Below are 23,831 nucleotides of genomic sequence, written 5' to 3' on the forward strand. Positions count from 1 at the left end.
AATGGAGACAGAATCTCAGTGTGGGAGGAAGAAGGCGCTCTGGAGATGGGTGCGCAACAAGGTGAATCTACTTAAATCCACTGTACAATTAAAATGGTAAATTTTATGTTCCATATATTTGACCACACTTTTAAAAAGCTAGGACATTAAAGCATGTTCTCATTTGAGATGCTCTTAAAATAGTAGCCAATATGTGCAACTATTGAATAGAGTCCCTGTCTCATGTGCATCTTGGTCAAATGCAAGAATATGTTATCTTCAACAGGCCAGATTCATTCTGGGTAAACAGGAGAACCGTTTGATCAGGATTTCTTAAGGTGGGGTTCAGGCAGGTCCTGAAACTCTTGTAATCTGATGCACATATGGAGTGTTGAGATGTGCTGCTTTTTTTTTTTTTCTGGAGTCCATGTTTTAATTCAGATTCTCAGAGAACTAAGTCACCATCACATTTAAGGATGCTTGAAAGCATGGCCTTCAGCTTTGGCCAAAATACAATCACGAAGCTGACAGCAGAGTTGACCTGAAATGAGGAATCAGATGAAGAAGAAAAAAGCAGAGCCAGGGCAGGACAAGCTAACGTGAAGTCCCTGGTTCCCCTCCTGCTAGTCAGCCACAATCTCCAAGTTCTGCTGTACGTGGAAACGCGAAGGCATAACCCTGTCTTCATACTGAACCCATGTGCATGTGATTAGGATGCATTCACTGGGAAAAGACTCCCATTGTTTTAGTTTTTATTTCATTTGCCTGATTATAATTAGTTTTAGCATATTATTTAGTGGTTATGGAATGAATTTTTCACATTACTGTCGGATGAAAAAGGAAGCCTAAAGCCCTCCATCATGAAAATTTCTTGATATTCACTTGGGGGTCTTTGGTAATGGTGCTCACACTGTCTCCTGATAAGACCGTGAGGTGTTTTAGGAGTCTACAAAGAGAGAAGGAGAAGTCAAGCTGTGTCTCCTGACTCCCCACCCAGCTGCAAACAAAGTCGTCTGGCTTCTCTCTGTCTTATGTATACACACACTCTATGCTGAAAAATATTATGAACATTTCTGAATTATACAAACCCCATCAAATGTCAAGTTTGTATCTTTTAGTAGAGATGAGATTATATTTCAGCAACAAACAGTCCCAATTGCATGCTTCACCCACAAAAACAGTCACTCTCTCTCATATGTCCACCTTAAGTTTGCGCAAGTTTACTCTGATTTCAGTCATTCAGAGAGCCAGGCTGATGGAAGCTCCATCTAGACACTCTTCTATAAAAAACAAGGTAGGCAGAGGGTCAATGCTAGTAACACATGGACCTTCTCTCACTTTTTAATTTAGAAGTATTTTTTAACATTCTTTTTCTCACAAATATTTTATCCCAATGTGGAGCCTGTCTTTCCATCCTCATGACAGGTTTTTTGTTTGTTTGTTTGTTTGTTTGTTTGTTTGTTTGTTTTGTGGGACCCTTGCCAGTGGCTGAGGATCGAACTGGCACTGCAGAGGCTGCGGGCAGCCTCGCAACCCAGTGCTCAACCGCTGCGCCACCAGGGGAGGCCCATCCTCTTAACAGTTTTGCACACAGCAACACTTTTAAATGTTGATGAAGTCCAATTTATCAATTTTTCTTTCTTTTTAAAAATTTTCTATATTTTTTTCCATGAACATGGACTATCTTTCTATCTTCATGTGTCTTGTCCTATATCTTTAACAGTGTCTTGTAGTTGTCATTGTATTGGACTTTCACCTCCTTGTTAAATGTATTCCTAGCTATTTGACCCTCCCCCTTTGTTAGCCAATTCAGAGTAATCAGAGAAGTCACATCTTAGGGCATGGCAGGAAAAAGGAGAATTAGGATATTTGTGATAGCTCTAATAACCTCCATCTTTGCATTACTTAAGCTACAATCTTGTGAGAAATGTTTTATAAGAAGATTAATAAGAGTCTAAAGTTCTATTGGGAATATCTAATTTCAGAAAATGAAGAAAGCCTACGTAAGATTTTCCCTACAAAATATATATTTTTTTTTTGTTTCTGATTTTTGGAAAAAGAAAAGTTAAGCAGTCAAACCAGTCATATTTAAGATTCAGGCAGCATGTGTGTTGACATGGAGCGTGTTCCACACCAGCAATAACTTTGTGCCAGTCTGCATAACTCAGTCAGAAGGTGGCCATGAGGTGTTGACTTTGTCTCCTTCAATTAGATAAAGCAGTTGAGTCACAGTCAATAGATTCACCCTCCCACACCCACTCCTCTGACTGGGCCTGAGAAGAAAGTAAACCAAAGAGAGGACAAAATCTGGAGCTGTAGAAGGGAGAGGCCAGTGACGAGCCCCCTATGGTGCCACAGTCAGGCATAAGAAGGGCGGGGCACAGGTCTGAAGGCAAAGCCACTCACATTGAGGTGTTGGACCCACTCTGTTACATGTCTCCTGAGACCTAACTCTCCTGTTTGCTTTTCTCAGACGGTAAAGATGAGGACAGGCCCTCATGACCCAACCACGGAGCGTCAGCGGGTTAGCTCACCGCTGTGAGGCACATCTGAGGGAGTCACACAGGCCTGACAGAACCCTATCACAGAGCCAAGGTGGGAGCCAAGTCATGGGCTGTTCTTCATGCCCACCTCCATTTTAAGCGCATTGTGTGCCAACAGCATAATTTGGTGGAATCATGAAATGTCGGCTGGGCTTAGGAATACTTAAATAGGCTGACTTTAAATTACTCAAGCTAGTACAACAGTAGGGTACAAAGTACCTGGCATTCATCCATCCATTCATGGGCACAAGCTCTTCAACACAATGGGCTGGATGCACATTCTAGCTCCTTCCTACAATCTGCATATGAGGTGGCAGCACCTACCTCTGCCCCCCCAGTCATTTTAGGTGGCGTTTCTACAACTTAGACAGGACTGATGGGGCTTGCCTTTAAAGACAGTGAGTTGGAATACACACATGAACCTCTCTCCCTCCCTGAAATTCCTTCCTTAACTCTCATGACTGTAAATACATTTATAAAACAAAAGGCAGAAATCCAGGACAACAAAGAAAAAGAAGAGATAATAGGAACAAAATTTCAGCAGCTGGTGAGCAGATGGATATGCTAATTGATTTAGCAGGTCCAAAAAAGTGGGAACCTAAATCAGCAATGGCGAAAGCCAAGGGGAAAACCAATGTTACGGGAGCACCCCTCCCCCCCACGAAAAGGCTATGGAGTCGATTGGCCCCGAAACTGCAGCAACAAAATAATGCAAATATAGAGCTAATGGTGGAAGGGTTTGTGGAATGTTAATCTAAGAAAGAGTCAAACCCTGAGATCCTCTGAACAGCTAAGGAGCTGATGTCCCCTGAATCAGAACAAAAATAGATGTTTATTCTTAGGAAAGAGACAAATAGAGAACTTTGAATCTGGAAAACGCCAGGCAGCGGTAAGGCAGTGCCTTCCATCTGGGGGCGATTTTGCCCCCAGGGGAAGTTTGGTGATGTGTGGGGACACCGTGGGTCATCACAGCTGGGAAGATGGAGGCTACTGACATCCAGTGGGGTGGACACCAGGACAAGGGCGAAGCAGACCAGGCTCCCTCCCTTCCTTGTACACAGACGATTCCTACCCTAAGGCCCTGCCGGTCACAGAACAACACAAACACCATTGGCCTAGACGTAGCCGCGCTCTTTCTCCCTGACATGACATTTCTTGACACATTATTTCCCCTGAAATCATGTTTCCTGGGAAATCGTATTTTATGAAATTCATGCTTGTCTTTTTCATGTGACACAGATTATGGGTCTCGGTTAGAGAACGTGCCAAAACCCCAAGGCTAGAGATGCTCTCCTACTCCTCCAGGTGGGCGCCGAAATCACAGAATGAAAAGTTGATAGTAACAAAAGTGAAACAAGCAAACAGCCCTCCTCTCTATACATATTTTGTCAAAGTGACTACGTGCCTGTTCCTTACTATAAAGGTAACGCAAGCCTTGGCATCAGCTTCCAACCCTAAGAGCACCAAGTCAGCAGACATGGAGCAGCGCATACCCCAGATCCCAGAGACCGCCCGAACCCAGGCGCCGGCCAGCGTTCCTGCCGCTCACGTGCATGGGAGTGCATCTTTGCAATAAAACTGGAATCACTTAATACATTCTGTTCCAAGACCTGCTTTTTCCCCGGAGTAAACATTTTTCCCCTGTCAATTCATTCCTGGTGTCTTGACAAAGAAAATATGTAAAAGGCAAGATTTTCTTAAGTGACTCATTTTTTTCAAGTTTCCCTGATTTATCTGACGGCTGGCTCTTCCCCTCTCGGCCTCCTGCTCCAGATGGAAGATGCTGCAAGGGCCGTTTCTCAGCTGGAAATCAAACAACTTGCTTTCCCCTCTGAGTTCATCTGCTTGTCGGTGGAATGAGGGCGGGGGAGACTGTGAGGTAAACTTCGCTCGGGGAAGACCCATGCTTGGGAGTCGGGCATGTAGCTCTTTGCCCGTTACTGGCAGGGCCGTGCCAGCCGCCAGCGTCCTCGGTGGAAAGGGACTGGAGTGAAGTGGCTCTAACGGTTAACTCGGCGAGTGCCTGCGTCAGGAACGCGGCCCGAGGCCCACGCTGAAGCCCGCAGATGTGCTAGAATACCCCTAAAGGATCTAAGTGGCGTAAAACTGGCTCAGTGACCCCACTCCTTGTCCACCCCCTGCCCGCAGAAAGAGGATCCTGGGCGCGGAGGGCGGTCAGCATCCAGGAGAGGAGGAGGCCATCCCGTTTGGGTGGAGCAATCTGGGGCTTTCTCGCGCTCCCACGAGGACGGAAAGTAGCCCCAGGGGACCCACCATCTGGCCGGGTCCCAAGCCGGGCCGCGGAGCTGAGCTTCACTTGCCCAGCAAGTGGAAAGAAGCGAAGAGCAATCGGCGGGCACGGCCGGGCCCTCCAGGGCGGTGGGCGGAGGGGCTGGGCACCCCAAGGCCAGCAGAGTGATGCTGGGGGAGGCTAGCGACGTGGGCAAGGGACCCCAAGAGGAACCCCAGGAGGAAGTGACCGTGAGGGTAAGCTGGACGGAAAGGCTGGAGTCGGCAGCAGGAAGAGTCTGAGGTCCCGAGGCGCAGGCCACCCCCACCCACGACAGCGCTCCCGTGAGCAGCAGCGGCCGGCGGGAGACTGCTCAGGGCCCGCACACGGCGAGAGCCACGCGTCACTGACGGACGGGGACAGCTCGGAGAACTCTGTGGCCAGGTGATTTCGTCGTCGTGTGGCCATCCCAGTGCGCGTCCCCTCGACCCAGACGGGGCGGCCCCCGCACGAGCGCGTGTCCCGGGACCACCGGCAATGGGAGGGCAGATGTTCGCCGAAACGTGGCTGCGGCCACGCCGGGTGGGAGAAGGCTGTGCTCGTGGCCTCCCTCCCTCCCCAGCGGGACGCCCACCGAGGAGGAAGCGGAAGCTGCAGGCTGAAGGGTGGGGCTGAAGGGGAAATGAGGACCGGAGACCCCGCCCTTTTGCTCACTCTGAGCTCCAGGTGGGGCAGGCCGAGCCCCAAACCTTTGAATGGGCTGAACTCCTGGGTCACTAAAAATGAGACTATTCTCATCACCAGAAGAAACAACCAAACAAAAAAATTAGGGTCTCTGCCTGAGCTATGATGTGGTGGGGCAGAGGCGAGAAAGATAGATGCACCCCAGCAGATTTTAGGGGGAGGAAATCCAGCTCAGGGCCGGGCACACTTCAGTGCAACCAGGCGTCACCTGGTCTTGTTCAAATGCCAGTTCCCATCCGGGAGGCCTGAGACCAGGATTCTGCGTTGCAGAGAAGCCCCCAGGTGATGCTGGCCTTGCCTGCCCCCAGAGCACCTCTGAATAGCAGGAGTCTGGGTCAAGGTAAGAAAACCCAGCCTGTGGGCCGAGTCTGGCCCAATGCCTATTTTATAAATAAAGTTTTATTGGAGCACAGCCTCACTCGTTCCTTTATGTATCATCAGTGGCTGCCTTCCTGCAGAGTTGAGTAGTCACCACAGGGAGGCCACAGCTGAAACTATTCACAATCCGCCCTTTGTGGGAAAAGACCGTGGACTTAGCTACATGATCACAGAGAGGCTGCAGCACGTCTGATACGACAGCATAACCGTGTTTTGATCAAGAGGCTCGAATACACTGCATGGTGAGGCCCTGCAGCCCCAGACAGGTTTGGTTTTACTTTTAAGGATTTGACAAAAGGAAAGGTAATAAACTCAGAGAACTAATAAAAGAGAAGAGATGATCAAATATGGGGTGGATCATCTGCTAAAAAGTCCCCTCACCTTGACTAGAGTGCAAGAGGATTTTCTTTCTTTTTTTCTTTTTTTTTTTTTTTTTTTTTTTTTGCCAGTTAAGTAACTACGGGTGTCTTGGTGGTTCATCCAAGATGGCGGCCCAATGATGAAGCCATCTGCCTGTCTTCTCTTACAAGGACCCTCTCTCCCTAGTTTCCACTTGAACTTGGTCACTTAGGCAGGGGGGTAGGCTCCTCTAGTGCTGTGTGGAGATTTGGATGGGTCTGTCTTTCCCACCGAGCTCAGTGTAGCATCCATCAGTCATCTGTGATCATCACTCCCACATGAAAGCTTCATGTTCCAGAAGAAACAATGCTTTCATTTCTTGACTTCAACATGAAAGTATCTCCTCACAAAGTGCAGAACCCTGACGTGGCCGTCTGCCAGGAGTCTTTTCACACAATCTCTCCACCTTCGGGTCTCCCTCTCCAGACCCAACAGTCAGAGCGGAAAGCCGACAGGAGCTCCTGTCTTGTCTTCCTTGCCTTCGTCCTTCCTGATTGTTTCTGTGACAGGATCCTCTGAAAGTCACCATCCTCCATATCTCCACCTGCCACCAGGTAGAGGTGACATCCTCGGCCGGCACTGCCTTCAAGTCCCCATCCACGCGATAAGACTTCACGGAGCACCTCCTGCTTGTGGCGCTGCCCTGGAAGCTGGAGTTTCTGCTCCAAACAAGACAAAGTTCCCAGCTCTGACTTCAGCGACTTTCCTGGGGTCTGGATCTACTTATAGTTTGGGGGCCACTTGGGGTTCCAATGCTACCTCCATAAGATCTTTAAATGGAAGTATCTTTCATTGACTCCAGCGCCACACCAGCTGGTCTCTACATGTACATATGATCTGGGGACACGGCTGCCCTTTAGAAGTCTGCAAGAGACTGTGCCAATTTTGGAGTTAATTATGATGTTAATCAAGGTGATTGAGCCCTCACCAAGAGATGGGTGATGGGAATTCTAATACGGATACTCGAGAAAAGTCAACTACTTGTCAGCAATTGCTGGAGTGACAGTCTCCCGAAGTGGACGAGGCCTGTCCCTGTCTGGCGTTCTCTGCAGTGGACACCAGCTCATTGTTCCGTCCAACAGACATGCCCTTCCTGGCCACTGGAAAATTTTCCAGTCTCTTAACTTTTTATAGGGTAAATTTCAAAGACCTATTGAAGGTGTCAACCACAGGCTCTGCTGATTTTAAAGGCTTCCATTTGATCAGAACCAGGTGGGTATGATTTCAACTGGAGTTTTCTAAATGATACCCCAGCGTCCAAATACCTGAATGACATGTATGTGATGTACTGCACACACGTGTGTGTACACACATGCCCATCTAGACCACTGCTTCCGCAAGTAAGAAGGTGGTCCTTTCCGGTCTCCAAACACGTTGGCATCGCTAAGTAGCCGGCTGGGAGGTGTCCATGCGCTAGACTCCGCCGCGTTCCTTCTCCCAGCGCTCCCTGCTGAATCTCACAAGGGCTTTCGACTGTCCCGCTGCTAACAGTAGGGCCGTGCACACCTCCCGGGCAACCTCCTGTAGCGTCCAGGTTTTCAGGTCCTCCAGCCCCCCGCTTTATTGTGCAGTGTCTGGGGGTGCTCAGAATGTTTTATAGTAGCTGGAAACGGGAGATAGCACTGCCATGGCTTGCTCAGAGCCAGACATCAAAGCAGACACTCAATTAGAACGCGGGTCTCCGGGGTGTTTGTTAAACTCTTCCCTTTATTAAATGTTACACATAATAAATTTCCCAGGCAGCACCATGCCTGGAATGCACAGCACACATCGCCCGGGCCCAGCGGAGTTAACTTTGCCACAGATGCCTTAAGACTCATTTCTGGGTTTGCTGCTCTGCTGGTGGGTTTTTAGAAGAAACATCCGCCCACGTTGACAGCAATCGCCATTTCCCGAGTCCATCTTTGGAAGCGCCTGCTCCTTGTCCGAGCTCGCCCTCTTAGGGATGACTCTTCCCAGAGTGCTGGTCAGCCTGCAGGAAGCAGCAGGACAACCTGTCGGGGCAGAGAGACCGTTGATCTAAATAAGGAAGCAGTCATTTCCCACGAAGCCTTTGGGTTTCCATGGCCCACTCTCGCTAGCAACAACACGTGCGATTTCTTCGGTGGCACCCTTCCACAACGCGTGCTGGGTACTTCACTTGAATTTCTTTGCACTTTCGACCACCACCCCAAAATCCTACGACACAGCGTCCACATCTACAAATAAGAAGTTTCGACAGGGCAAGCGATTACCCACGATGATGGGGTCAGAATTTGGACCCATGCAGTCAGCCCCGGGCAGCCTGGCAGCAAGGCCCTGGGTCTCAGCCACCTCTGTGTCTTTTTCTCTGGTTACCACCCGATCTGCCAGCTGAGGTGACTTTCGGGAACTGCTCCCATGACCCACTCGTGCGCAGCCAGCCTCCCAACACCCGTCGCTGCCACGCTCTGTGGTGGGCTGGGCTGGGAGTCTCGTCTCAGGTGGTGCTCAGATGTGGCCTAGGGCTGGGTCATCCTGACCCCACATCTTGTGCCTGAGGTGGCTGGGATTGTTGGAGCTGGTCAGTCATCTCTTTCCACCCAGCTTCTCCACACGCCGCTTGGGTTTCCTCACAGCATGGCTGAAGCTGCCCCAGAGCAGCATTCCAAGGGCACTGAGGGCTTCTTGTGCCCTGGCCTTGGAAATGCCAGCATGCCCATTCTCCCACCACCAAGTACAAATGTTCTCTTCGACTATTGTTCTCTTCTATTTGGAGAAAATAGAAATAATTGCTTCCCAGTAATTTGGTTTTTAAATTTTTAATGGAAGTTAAATATAATCCAACTCTGAAATGAGAGATTAGTTATGTTTTTAAAGATGCGGGGGGTTCTATGTCACACCTGTGAGAATGGCCTATATCGAAAAGAGCAGAAACAAGGATAGGAAGGAAAAAAGAACCCTCGCACCCCGGGGTGGGAATGGCGACTGGGCCCACCCCTGTGGAAAAGTGTATGGAGGCCTCTCAAAACATATCATCTGACCCAGCAAGCCCACTCCTCGGTGTCTGACCGAAGACTGCGAAAACACTAGCTGGGAAGGATATCTGCCCTCCTAGGTTTATGGAGCATCATTTACAACAGCCAAGCTGTGGGAGCAGCCTCAGTGCCCAAGGACACGTGAGTAGGTTAAGACATGGCCTGTACACACAATGGAATATTACTCAACCGTTAAAAAATGACACCTTCCCAATTGTGACAACGTGGATGGAACTGAAGAGACGATGCTCATCAAAGTAAGTCAGAAGGAGAAAGATGAATAGCAGATGATTTCAGCCATGCGTGCAATATTTTTAAAAAAAGGAACAGGGCCTCCCTGGTGGTGCAGCGGTTTGAACACTGTGCTGTGAAGCTGTCTGCAGGCTCTGCAGCGCGGATTTGATTCCCGGCCGGCCAAGGAGAAACCCACGTGGCACGGCAGACCTCTCCTGTCTCACCCGCTGCTCCCCTCAGCAGTGTCTTTGGTCCTTCTGCCTGTTCTGCTCCCCACTCTGTCTCTGGTGAATCCTCTCACCCTCTCATACCTCTGGCCTGTACCCCAGCTCTTGTACAAAAATAAAAAAATCTTTTTCAAAATATAAAATAAAATTTTAAAAAAGGAATAGACAAAACTAAGCCAAACAAGCCCTTGAAATCTGACTGCAGAACTGAAGCCACCAGCAGGGAAGGAGGGAAACAAAGGAGGGCAGAACCCCCCGGACTGTGATGGAGATTCCTGAGGCCTTGGTGGTGGTGCGGTGCGATAGCATGCATTAAAGAGGTGTGAGCCTGTCCCACCAAATCACACAGAGTGTTGTGAAGCAACGTTGCCTCAATAAACCTAATAAAAAATGAAAGATGATTGTTTCGCGCTTCGCATTCGTAGATTTTCACGTCATCTCTTTTTAATCTTCATTGCCCATGTTTAGCAAGGTGAAGACGCATATCCAAACAGAGTTCCACACTTCATTCCATCGCCACAGCCACCACCACCACCCACACCACCACCCACACCATCAACAATGAAATGACAAAAAGTTCTAAACTGAGCCTACTGTAAAAAGAAGGCGGCGCTGGCTTGGGGGGCATTGAGTCTGGAATCCCTTGTCTGGCTCCTCCGCTCTACCCTGGCCTCCAGCTCAACTTGACCATGGAAAGGCCACTCTGCTATTTATCTGCGAGACTAGGCCTTTGCAACTGACCTTCTCAGACACCAACAGAAGAGCCAGAGCCAAGGGGGCTTCGGTTTCCCCAACTTTGCCCAAAAGGTGGATGAAGTTCAAGTCCTTTGGTGACAATGAGGATCACTTATCCCGTTTTCCTACTCCAGTCGCCTTGTGGTGGCGGAGATGGGGCTGGGCCTTCAGCTGCCTCTACCTTTGCTCTTTGCGTCCCAAGGCAGGTCTCCTCTACGTGCAGCCAGAGGGGAAGTCTGAGAACAAAGATGCTTTTAAACCAAAAAAAGTCATCTCTGTGGAAACAGGTGACTAGAAGCTGCAGGCTGAGATTCACGGTTGCCTAGTGACCACAGAAGGAGGGGGAGAGAGGCGTCAGGCCTGGAAGAGGCAGCTACGGAAGAAAATGTATCGGAATCATCAAATATCCTTTTTAAAGACAGCACTTTCAGAGGTGAAAGTGGCCGAAAGAGGGATTTTGCTTGTTTTAGGGAGGCTTCCAAGTTGTGCTCACTGGTTGGGAAATAAGACTTGGCCCAGCCGTGAAAACAACTAACTTCAGTGGGTAAGTCAGCCAGGCCCGCCTTCTTCCAGTCACTTGGAATTAAGTCCTCGGTGACGTGATTATTTTCTCAAGAGCGCAAGGCGACATTCTCCATCCAGTTTGTTTCTTGCTGTTGGCTGAAGAAGACAGGCAGTCGCTTACACCAAACCAGCTCTCCTGGCTCACGGCAGGGGGAGGAACCATTAAGAAGCTGAGACGTAAGGCCTGATTTGTTCGACTAAATTGAATTTTGTACTGAGCTTAATTCTAATTGTAGAAACGGTTGTTTACAAGCGAATCCTGCCTCATCTAGATTTCCCTGAAGCCCGTATTTTCTCTCCCGTCTTATCTGGGACTGATTTGAGAAGTCGCTTGTGTTTAAGAAATAGTTTCTTCGGCGAGTGTCAAATATTCCAAGTTGGCCTCGTAAATCTGATGCAGACACCAACCACCTACGTACAGGACGTCGCGCAAAGTCTTCGCCTTGGAATCGAGTGCGTTCACAGTCTGCCCCGTTTGCTCTGAATTTACCCCGATTGCTCTCTGGGCTGAACCTCCCAAGACGGCTTGCCTGGCTGACCCCTTGGTCCTTTTGCACGCGGAACGCTGGTCTCTGAAAGTCCCGGCGGTCCTTCCGGGCTCAACTCTAGCTCCAAATCCCTCATGAAGTGGTGTTTGACAGCAGCAGTTCCCCATCCGTCTCCTTTTATTCTCAACTTCCATTACTTTGTTACCCCCCCCTTGAAAGACACCCCCACCACCTGTATAAATATAATTTAGTGTCCAAGCCAGGGTGCTTCTGAGGGCAAGAATGTTATTAATAATTGCACCGGGGCAACAGACAGAAGCCAAGAGTGGCCTGGCTTCAGGGCCACACGCCCTTCCGGCTAGCGGGAGGTGGTATTGATCCCGTGCTCTCTGGGGGAGCTTAAAACACAAACAGATGATGGAGAACAGCTGAGAGACCGAACTACATGCCTGCATGCTGACATTCAACATTTACAACTAGTTATGGCATTTCTGTAATTAGCTTCGCCAATTGCCACTCATTCTTTGGTTCAAGAAATATTTATTAAGCTGATACTATGTGCCTGACTCTGTCTTAAGCGCTGAAATGCAGGCAGAAGAAGTAAATAACATCATAAGCATATATTCCATAAACAAGTAAGCACAAGCACGTTGAATAATATAAATGAACACAATGCATGCATGGATAATCTAATGAAACATAGACATTGATAAATGCTATAAGAAATTAAGCATGGTAAGGGCAAAAGTGTAACTTTGCAAGGGCTTGATCATCAGCTAATTAGAGGTCATGGTCAAGGAGGTGAAATTCAAGCAGAGGACTCAGCGAGCATCTCGCGTAGCGGGAAGAGCACAGACAAAGGCCCTGGGGTGGGACCAGCAAGCCTGCAGGTGGCCAGAGGTGACCAAGGGGACCATGTGGGCAGTGGCGGGTGGGGAGGCAGCAGGGCCAGATCCCACGGGTCCTGGCAAGCCTCGCGGAGGAGCTGGGGTTCTCGTGAGAGTGGGGGAAGCCAGCGCGGTCTCGGCAGGAGGTCATGAGCTCTGGTTTCTGTTTCCTCCCCACAGTGACTCTGCGGAATCGCTTCGACGGCAAGGAGGCGAGGCTGGGCAAGATCAGTGCGAGGCCCCGAGGTTTCTCTGAGTCCTGAAGTTCTCCTCTAGGGCCCGGAGAGCCTGGGCGTGGGGCTGTCGTTTTCCAGAAGCTCCGCAGGAGAGGAGGGCGGGTGGCAGGTGGGCGAGGGGCTTCCGAGCGAACAGCCGGGTGGTGGGCTCTCCCAGGACTACGGGGCCGGCGTCCTGGCCGCGAGTCCTGTCGCTGCCCAGTTGCTGCCCCTCTCTGCCCTCGCTCATGTGCAGTGGCCCCTTGCTCCGCAGGACGGGGGTTCTGAGCCCGGGGCAGCGCTGCCCACCGGGGGACATTTGGCAATGGCCCGAGACCTTTCTGGTCGTCGGAACCGGGGGAGGGCTGTGTTACTGGCTTCTGGCGGCTGGACGCCGGGGTGCTGTTGAACACCGTGCGCGGCCCAGTCCCCATGCCCACCTGGCCCAAAGGGGCACAGAGCCGAGTCTAAAATAATCCGTCAGAGGGGGCCCACGTGGAGCTCCGCCCTCCCCCGGCTTCTCCCCGAGAAAGCCGCGTCCTCTCTTGGGCGCTGACCCCTGGGGCCTCATCCTCCGTTCCCCCTGTCCCCTCAGCCTGTTCCAGCCCCTTCAGCAAGGCCAGGGCTCAGGCCCTTCACCCCACCGGGCAGCCCTCCTCTGGATTGTAAGGAACTGGCTTCAGGCCGTGTCCCACCAGACGCGCCCCTGCTGGGAAACCAACACGCCTTTCCACGCGCTTCTTGATCACGCACCACACTCCCCGGTGGCGCTGAGGATGGGGCCATGCGGGGCTCCCACTTGAGCCCACGGTCTGGCTCCCCACATCTATGATACACGGCCCTTCCGATGCCTCCTCTCTAGAGAGAAGCCCAGTCGTGGACACACACAGGATTTCAAAAGCATTTTGCACATTTTCACTGAGTGGCTTTTTCAGGATCCCCAGACAAACTATGGACTCCCCATTAAATTTGAATTTCAGATGAAACTGAACAGTTTCACGGTATATGTGTGTCCTCTGGGCTCGTGGGATCCAGCGCCGACACGGGCCAGAGTTGAGACACACATGCGGCGTGTCTTTTCCTCTCAAGTTGTATTGATTTGCCAGTTGTTTACATGACTATAATTTGGGGGGCAAAACCCACCACCACCACCCCCCACACACATACCTCACATGCTCTCCACCAGGGGGTCGTGCTTTGGTTATTGTCTTTTCTCTGTGTTGCTGACTGTTTCTCGGCTTGATCTGGTGACTGGTCTGGGTGCTCACGGCCGGCCGGGGCTCACGGGGGTCCCCGAGTTCCCTCTCTCCCCGGTGGCTTCTGCCCACTCTCCCCTCCCCTCCCCCTCGCTTCCTGTGCCTCCTCCTAGGATGGGAGCGACTCTCCTTGCAACTCTCTGGACCATGCTCCTGAGGAACTGACACCTTTTTAAATCCCTCTTTCTGTGAAAAGTGGATAAAGCTGAGTCGTGGCTGTGGGGTAGGCATCGAAAGTTCGCTCTGAAAAGCTGTATGATGGGCACCTGAAATGAATTGCAATTGCACACAAACGTGACTATGTTAATCAAAACTGGTTTTGAAAAAGCTCTGCTTTACAGCAAATGTGAATAATTAAATGATTGAATTCTTCATACAACTCCTTTCTATAGAAAATTTCCCTTGGCCATTCAACATATGATTTAATTTACTAATTGAATTATGTAATTTTTCAAAACTATGAACTCAAAAGAATGTTGGGGGAATAAGTATGTAAGAAAAGATAGAAAAACGGAATCTAGGACAAGTAATATTTTTGTAGCCAAAAAAGAAGACAAGCAGTAAATACCCCCCCCCAAAAGCTGAATACTTGAAGGGATTATTTGCCAATAGTATAAAATGAATAGACGGGAATCGGAAATCTTTTTTTCCAAAGGAATTAAATAGGTCAGCAATGTTTGTGGAACTAAGTTGAAGATTCAGTCTCCTACCAAAGGAGCTTTCAGACATTTAAAAGAGGAAAAAATGCAGGTGAAAAATGTAATTATAAGCCAGGTGAAAGCTCTGTAATCAGATAATAAAATCTTTACGGAAGAACAGAAGACAAGATACTCGCAACTAGATGGATACCCTTTTGATAGTGTCTAGAATTCCAGTGGCTTCTACTGTTTGCCTGGTCTCTCTGTTTTGCCCAAAAAGGATACACAGTGCACCCCACAGTGATCAACAAAGCGAGCTTCAGAAATGATGTTAGCATGCTCATGTTCCAGAAACTGGACTGGAGAAGGCGGGGACCTGAGCTGTTACAGTCACCTCCTCCCCCTAGTACCTAGAACAACGCTCCGGCAAACAGAAACACTTGTTGAATGAATGTTGGTGTCAGCACAATCAGTGTGTAAATTTGCCTTTATTTACACTCCCTGTGAGTTCACGATGACAAAGTATTCCTTGCGTCATAAACAGAGTAGGTGGTAGTGTGGAAGGACACGTGGCTGATCCCCCAACACACACAAGCACACACACACAGGTACACACCTACAATTATCACCAACTTGAAGGTCCCCCATTTGTGATGCCTTCTTTTCAAGAAGGGGTGACATCTACCAAGACTTACTGAGCAACTTTCTGCTGTATGGCAGGCACTGCAGTAGGCGCTAGGATACAAAGCGAGCCTTGAAGAAAGAAGAGTGACAGTGTTAGGCTACCAGAAGGGGGAGGTGAGGTGGGAGCTAAAGGACTGTGGTGGGGGATGGCGAGGGCCGGGTTACCTGGCCGTAACCCAGAGGGTAGTTTAAAGCAGAGTCAAAGCTCCAGTCACCGAGGACTCGATGCCCGTGACAAAGGGGAAGAGAAGGCTGGACGGCCCAGACAGAGGCATACCCCGCGGGTGTGTTCCAGAAAGAGAGGGAGAAAGTTACTTGCGCCCCAGCTGCCTTCCAGAGTCCAGCCATGCACTTGCTTATTAAATCTTCCTAAGATAATAGGAACATAGCCCCGATTTATACAAATCTAAGACCTTTTTATTTCTGACTTTCTCCTTTCTGCAAGTTCTAACAACTAGAAGCTTTGAAAGTGGCTAATAAATATACAGGAATGTGGTCCTTCTGGAAAAGCCACAGGGAAGGGACTGAGTGTACCTAATATTTATGTAAATTTTAACCACATAATGGGCAACTCAAGAAATAATGATGTGACCGCTGGGACCAATCTCTTGAACGGCAGAAGCGTTTGATTCACACGGAACAGGGGTGATTACTGCCCCGGCCGCGGCCGCCGGCGGCTCTGTCAACAGTGCACTTTCTGCATTTAGATCTGTTTTGGTGAGAACCGAAAATAGCAAACCTGAATATTAATGGCCTGAGTGCTGGTTGCAAGAAATGTGTGATTTAAAATGGAGGGAGCGCGTGAAGGATGGTTAGTCCCGCCGAGCTCGGAAGGGGCCGGCCCCCGGGAGATGCTGCTGAAACGTGAAGTGGAGCCGCTGGCTTCCGGGTGTGTGTCCGCTTTGCCGCGATTGCTCTTTTTGTTGCATCAACGAGTTGGAGAAATGCATATGAGAATGGGAATCTTCCCCTTGCTGGACAGGTCTTTGAAAAATGAAAGACTACGCGAGGCCATGAAATGAAGAGGAGCCAATGATACGTCATCCCGGGCCGGCAGCGGAGCCAGGCGCGCTCATTTATGGCTCTCCTTTCATTCCCCTATTATTTTCCTGTTTCCTCTTTCTCTCTCATGCTCGCGTTTATGTATACGCTTTATTCTCCTGTGCATGGGGGGCTCTGCATCTGCTCACATTATGTGCTTCGATTTCAATATTTGAAGCGTCCCTTTCACTTCCCCCATCCTGTCCGAACCTGCCACCCCCAGCGGCACTGCCATCGTCAACGCTGGGCAAATGACTTGTAGATCTTCTCCTACTGTCGGTTCCGTTTAAAATTTAAATCCTCATAGAATCACTTACATATTCCAGAGCACTTTGAATTCACAGCTCGATGTTTCCTCCGAGGAGGCGTGTGTGTTATTTGCAGAGTGGAGACTGGTGGATACAAGCATTCTCAGGAGCCTGGGGCGCCCCGTTGAGGCTGAGTCTGTTCCACAGTGAGTTGACTCCCACCGCGGAGAACCAGTGGAAACTGCAAGCAGGAGAGTATTCCCGGCTGTATCCCCCCACCAAGGAGTTAGTCAGTCCCACTTGATTTTGAAACAGCAATGTTCGTTTCTGCAAGTGAATATGATCTAAGAGAAACTGCTAAAAAAAAAAAAAAACACCCAAACTCTAATGTATTTTTTAATGACACGTTTACTACTGTGCCACTGCTCTCATTACAGATATAAACGGTCCTGAACATGCAGAAGACTTTTGTCAGATTATTTAGCTCTCAGGACAAAAATAAGCATTTCAGAGCCGGTGGAAATTAACATCTTGATCCCTTACCAGGAAACACGTCAGATCCTCTCTATAATTCCTCTTAAACATCATAACTAGTCCAAATAGATTTACACTTGAGAAGGTCACACGTATTTCCCCGGGAAACACTCTCTCCTGCTCAGCTACATTTTGATGGCCAACCTGCCGAAGCCCAGCGCGTTCCTCGGCGCGTTCTGACTTCCCTGTCTCGGCCCGGGACTGAAAGGCAGGAACAACAATGGGAGATGTCTTTTTTAATCATTGAAAGCAAAGACAGTTGAATTTGGTTTCATTTAGAGTTAATTGTACATTTTTGAGTGATTTGGTTTTGGCAAAATCCAAAGCATATTTTGCAAATCGCTTTTCCCATTAAATGCTAAAACCCTTTATTTTTAAAAGGAAATGTAATCCATATGTTTGGAATTTGTTTACACTAAAATTATAAAAATATATATATTTTATTCATGTTCCACAAGCTTTCTGCACCATTTTGTCCCTCTCTCAAAAATCAAGAAGTCCTGTATTGCCAGAAACTAATGGGAGCAAATCCACAAATGTCAGAAATATTGATTTTATGATTCCTCTGGTCTGACCTTAGAAAAACATGTCTTTGCTTTTTAATCATCCATTTTAGAGAAAGTGCCCTTTCTTTGGAGAAAACTGTACCCAACAGACCTTTTAGGGGACTGAGATTTTGTATAGAAAGGTTTTTTTCCTATACTTATCAAGCTGTTTGACCAAATTAAACTTTGAAAATTATTTACTTCAGCAAAATACCCCAAAATCCAAAAATTGAAAATGTATGAAATCCCTGTTTGTTAAAAAAGCAAACCCCAAATTACTGAGTTGGATTCTTAGGGTCCATTAGCACAAGGATGCTTTACTCAGCCAGCAATCTCCCACTCAAGGGGGAAATCACAGGGCCGAGGGCTGTAGAGGGGGCTGGGGGGCCTCAGTGCGGGCTGGTGGGGGGGTGTGCACCTGAGGAGGTGTGTTCTCTGCCTCCGAATCACGTAGTATTGTCAACCAGTCACCTCAAAAAAAATTTAAAGAAAAAAAGATCCCTCTTGAAAATAAGGAAGCCCAAGAGGAGAGAAAGGCCTTAATGGGCCTTCATCACGAGCCTGAATGTGAAGACGAGTTTATCTTTGCCTAGAACCATGGCATTGTCACCGCCTTAGAGCAGGGACTGGTCACTTGTTTCTGAAAAGGACAAGAAAGTAAACATTTTAGATTTTGTAAATCATGTGGTTTCTGTCACAACTACTCACAGCACCCCCACCCCAAGCCATAAGCAATACATAAATGAAAGGACATGTTCGTGTACCAATAAATCTTTATTGATAAAATCAGATGGCAGGAAAAATTTGGTCCATGGACCATAGTTTGCTACGGGCTCCAGCTTAGAGATACTTAATGAAACATGCAACCCTCTTTAGCGTCTATCTAAGATCAGATGTGAAACTATTTGACTTTGGATGCTGTAAGAGAGGAATCAACTTTCCATCTCTTCCAGTTCTCGGGACTCTCATGTTGAGACTCACAGAATTAGCCTGTGAAGAGTGTGCAGGCTTGTCCTTTCTGCTCTAGACTTGAGTCAGATGCCTAATGGTCCAGCGCAGATGCAAGCCCCGCAGGTGATGCGTGTCGGGCCATTGCGAACCTCCAGGTCTGGCGTGATGGGCAGCATAGTCTTAATCAAGGTAAGCGACACTCGAGTGTCCGAGAGCAGCTAGTCTTGTACAGCACGAGCTGGTGTTTCTACGAGCTAGTGTTTTGCTCTGCTACTGTCCTGTCTCCAGTGTAGTTTTAAGTCTTTTTGCTCAATTACTAGACTCTGGTGAGCTGTGGTCAATGATGGAAAAGCCACACTAGTCCGTGGCGCTTGTAGACACAACCACTGAGACCACGAGCCGCAGAGCCAGGCCGGGTCCAGCGCCCCATCTGCCACTTCCCAGCGTGTGACCTGGGGAAGACGGCAACGTCGGGACTGAGCGCCTCGTCTCTCGTATGGTCATAAGCTCTCAAAACCGTCAGACACATCATTCGGAGTAAACAACAGAATAAAACCTGTATTTTTCAGCTTCTCCCACAGATAGTTGTCGCTACAAGGTCTGGCCAATGAGAACAAAGTGGTAGGATTTAGTAATTCTCTTTTTTGAAGTTTCATAAATATATTTATGTCCGGATTTTTTACTTCTGCTTGGGATTCAGCATCTTATTAAGGTTACCGGGAAGGTGGGCGTGAAGTTAATGGGGAGACCTCAGCAACGGCATACCCGTTAAGATGGCAGGGCAGGATTCTGCACAACTCGGTTTCTTCTTATATTCCCCGCACCAGCACTGGGTCGTGCCAGGTCCGAGTGGTGCTTAACTCTCATGTTATTTTTTGGAGAGTGTTTGGTGCCAGCTCGATGAGGTTTTGAGATTAAGATAAGCAAGAAGGGAGGCTGGATCTTCAGCGCCAGAGCACCGTGCTCTTAGGAGTAGGAGGCAAGAGTGTGTGCCATCCAGTGGCAGGAGGATGAGGAGGAAAGCTCAGCAGCACTGCTCAAGGGCCGTCAGCCAGGCCACCCCCAGCAGGCACTGGTGTAAGGGGCACTTGAGAGCAGAATCTGCCTTCCCTGTTTCTGTATGTCCTGCTGTGTCTGAGGCCCTGCTGTCCACCTAAGAAACGCTCGAAAAGTATCTGTTGCTTTGACTAGACTGTACTGGCATCTGTCAGGAAGAAAAGAGCTTGGGGGCACAGCCCGACCGTCCCTCTCCACCACTGTCGTCCCTTCTCTCGTTGAAAAATTCTTCTTCTTAGAGCACGGACCTTCATGATAATCAGGCCATCCGTCTCATAAAAAAATAAACATAAATGGTGGACAGCTATGAGGGCAGCTGTGCTGGATCCTTTCCTTGTGCGTACAGGAAGACTGCATTTCCCAGCCTCCCTCAGGTGACTCTGGTGGCCATATGACTAAATTCTGGTTGATAGAATATGAGCTGACAGGTTTTGGGTCCTCTCATTCTCTCTGCCTCTTCTTCCTCCCGCTTTCCTTTCCACCCTGTTAAAGTCACCAATCTTTGCTCCGTAGCAAGGGGACAAGAAACTGCTTCACACCTGTCAGGACAGGGAGGGCATCAGTGTTCTATCTGCTGCCAGGTGCAGAGGTGGCAACCAGGCCCACTTTGCTCGGAAGGCAGGAAAGCTCAGCACAGCCGGAGCTGGAGGTGGTGCCACCTGGGGCCATCCTGTGACTTTTATTCACACATAACGTGTGAGCAAAATGCCAGGGACCTTGGTAAAAAATATATTCCAGTTCAGTATGTCAGGGACAAGGCCTAAGACTCGGCATTTCCAGTGAATTTCCAGCAAAGGGCAATCCTTCCGGGCCAAGCAAACTCTGAAGCAAGATGAACGTTGGTTCCCAGGCAAGGCTGTTCTTTGAAATGCCCTGGGAAGTTGTATGAAATCCTAATGCCTGGGTCCTGCCCCCAGAGATTCTGATGAATTTAGTCTGGGGTGCAGCCGGGGCATCCAGATGTACAAAGTTCTCCAGTTGGTTCTGATGTGTTTGAGACAGTATTCCAGAGTTCAGAGATTATTAACAAATTTGAATAAGACTAATATTAATTTAAAAACTCGAATTGTCTACCTATCACCCACCAAGTGATTTCCAAAAACTGTCCTACATGATATCATTAATTTGGCCTATCAAAGGAATCCATGTAATTCAAAGCTGGACACATTTTACAAATAAGTGATCTGGTTTCACTACTGCTTATCCTGGGACGTGTGCCTGCCCGAGCCGCGATGTGCTTCCTGCCTCTCATTGTATCAATAAATACGTCAGCATCAGGCCCCCGGGACCGCGTCTACACTGAGAACAAAATGTGCAAGACGATCCAACAGCTGATGTTTTAGACTTGTCTCTTTCCATTTCCAAATTACACACTTATTGTATTCAGGCAAAATTACCATGAGGCCAAGTCTGCAGATGTTTGAAAACTTCCAGATGATTCCTTAAGTTGTTCATTTTTCATCCTGATGTAAAGACACCTATATTCATGGTCTTTATTGTCTATTTTAAAAGTGTTCCAATAAACCCCAGGGTTCCGATCCTGTATGCCATGTCTCCAGCCTAGAAGACCCGTAACTACGCATGAACAAGAGCGAAGTGTTAGTTGATAAGCCACCTCCCACATCTGGCCTCCTAGCACCTAGATTCACCCGGGCACTCCCACAGGCCATGGTCGTCGGAGCCTGTGTTCCAGTCTCTGGTCACCAACACCCATGGGTTGAATGAGCTCCCCTCACACACCTGCACCCTCACTGCTGTGTGTGCGCTGGGTAACCAGCCCTGCGCCCAGCTTTTCACACATCGGAAAAAGGCTGTGTCTAGAGAAGGCGGCCATTTCCGAGTGTGCAGCCCACCCTGCCAGACGTGGTTCATCCAGTTAGCATCCGGTGGTTCTCAGAGTGGGTCCTTGGCCTGTGCCATCAATAGCACCAAGAAACTTGGCACAAGTGTGAGTTTGTGGGTCCCAGGCAGAACCCACGGGAGCAGGCTCCCTGGGGGGCAGGCCCAGGAATCTGTGTTCCACGAGCCCTCCAGGTGACCCTGATGTGAGCTGAAGTCTGGAAGTGCTGGAGCAAGTGAACCACAGTCTCCTGTAACGCACCATCCTGCACTCCTCAGGGGGATAGATTAGCCCTGACATCGGCCACCACCAGATCTCCATGGCTACAACAACTGGCACAGGCTTCCCGCTCGTGCTCACGGCCTCTGCAGACTGACTGGGAGCTCAGCTCAGCTGTGTCCGCATGTGCCCTGTCCATCTTACTCTGGCGCTTAGGCCGAAGGAATGGCCACTGCCTGGGCAGATAATCCTCACGGTGGAAGCCAGAAGCTCCTGAGGGCCCGCCTCCTTAAGGCCTAGCCTCAGAACTGAGACGTCATCTCTTCTGCCCTCATCCCGATGGCCCACGTCGGCCACATGGCCAAGCCCAATGGAGCAGAGAACGCTGTTCCCACAGAGGTGTTGGGGGTTGTGGGGGGCTAGGGCTAGAGTCTGTATGTTTCCTACGCAAACATCTGGTAGACCCCATTGGGACAACAGCCAAATAAACCCAGCGTGCGTCTTGCCTGCTATTAAATGCAATTAAAGGGCCTCCCTGGTGGCACTGGCGGTTGAGTGCAGCGCTGTGAAGCTGTCCGCGGCCTCTGCTGTGCAGGTTCGATCCCCGCTGGGGAGACTCCCACATGGCGCGTCAGACCTCTCCTGTCTCCCGCTGCTCCCCTCAGCAGTGGATTTCGTCAGTCTGCCTGTTCCGTTCCCCACTCTGTCTCTGGTGAGGCCTCTCACCCTCCCATGCCTCTGGCCTGTACCCTGGTTCTTGTATGTATAAATAAATACATCTTTAAAAAAATAAAATAAAATAAATGCAATAAAATTCTTAGCCAACAGTGGGAACCAAGTGGGAGCGGCAGACATTGCAGGTAAGTGGCGGCCAGCCTGTCGACCACTCTGTCCTTCTCTTCACATTCATGTGGTCAACCCTAGACAAAGAATTTCCATCCACGTTTCCTTTCTGGTTCTACTGCTAAAGAACACGTGCAGCATGAGCTCAAAACAAAGCAAAAAAAGGCGAGGGAAATACCTGCTGCAGCCTCCCCTGTGGTCACGTCCACTTTGAAACACTACCAAATATTCTTCTCTCCCCCTGTGTTTTCTGGAAGGCTCTCTCTAAAACTCCCATCATGGACTCTCTAACCACGTTCAACTGGCAAGAGCCAAATAGAATAATATCTTCCCTGACAAGAGAGTAAAGTCCATCACTGCTAACAAACTGAGTCGTGTGCCAGGCACAGAACCGTTACAGGCCCAGGACAACGGCCCTGTCCTCTCAGGGGCAGAGACAGCAGCTTAAAGCCCTGATGACAGTGTTCGTTTCTTCTGTTCAGCAGCTGCAAGCCTGGTCCCTGGGAGTGTTGCCTGAGTTCTGCTCAAGACGTGAAGGAACTGGCAAATGCTAAATGTCCTTTTGAAAGGGAGCAAAAGGAAACCTCTCCAGAAAGATCTTGGTCCACCCAACCACATGAGCCAGACACTCCCAGGTGACTGTGACGCTCCATAAGGGCAGGTCCAAGGGAGCAGAGGCCTCCACCCAGGAGCTTCCCCGCCGCTTTTTCATAGATCACGGTTCGATGGAGAGTTCTGCAGGGTGCGGGGCTCTGGCCCTGCAGTGGGAACTCTGCACAGGCCGCATGCTTCTGATTCGTCTGGAGAAGAGCCGTGGCCAGGACAGATTAGAGAGAAAAATAGCTCTATAAGGAGTAAAGGAGAAAAAAGGGATATTTTGTTAAAAATTCTTGGGTTTACTGTGGAAAGCTGTGTGGAGATTTCTGGACCTACTAAACATAGAGCTTCCATATGATCCAGCAATTCCACTCCTAGGTATTTACCCAAAGGACACAGAAACATCCATTCCAAAGAACACCTGCACCCCTATGTTTACAGCAGCACTATTTACAATAGCTAAGCTATGGAAACAGCCCAAATGCCCAAAAATAGATGACTGGATCAAGAAGATGTGGTACATATATACCATGGAATATTACTCAGCATTCAAAAAAGATAAACACATGCCATTTGCAGCAACATGGATGGCGCTGGAAGGGATCATGCTCAGCGAAATAAGCCAAAAAGAAAAAGAAAAATACCGGATGGTCTCACTCATAGCAGGAATCTAGAAAACTTAAATAAGGGACCAGGAAAATGAATAACTATAAGAAAGTGAAAATCAAAATCAACAAAAAACTATGAACCAGAGACACTT

Source organism: Talpa occidentalis, unplaced genomic scaffold (assembly GCF_014898055.3).
Source record: "Talpa occidentalis isolate TD23 unplaced genomic scaffold, MPIMG_talOcc4v2.1 talOcc4.15, whole genome shotgun sequence".
Taxonomy (NCBI): Eukaryota; Metazoa; Chordata; class Mammalia; order Eulipotyphla; family Talpidae; genus Talpa; species Talpa occidentalis.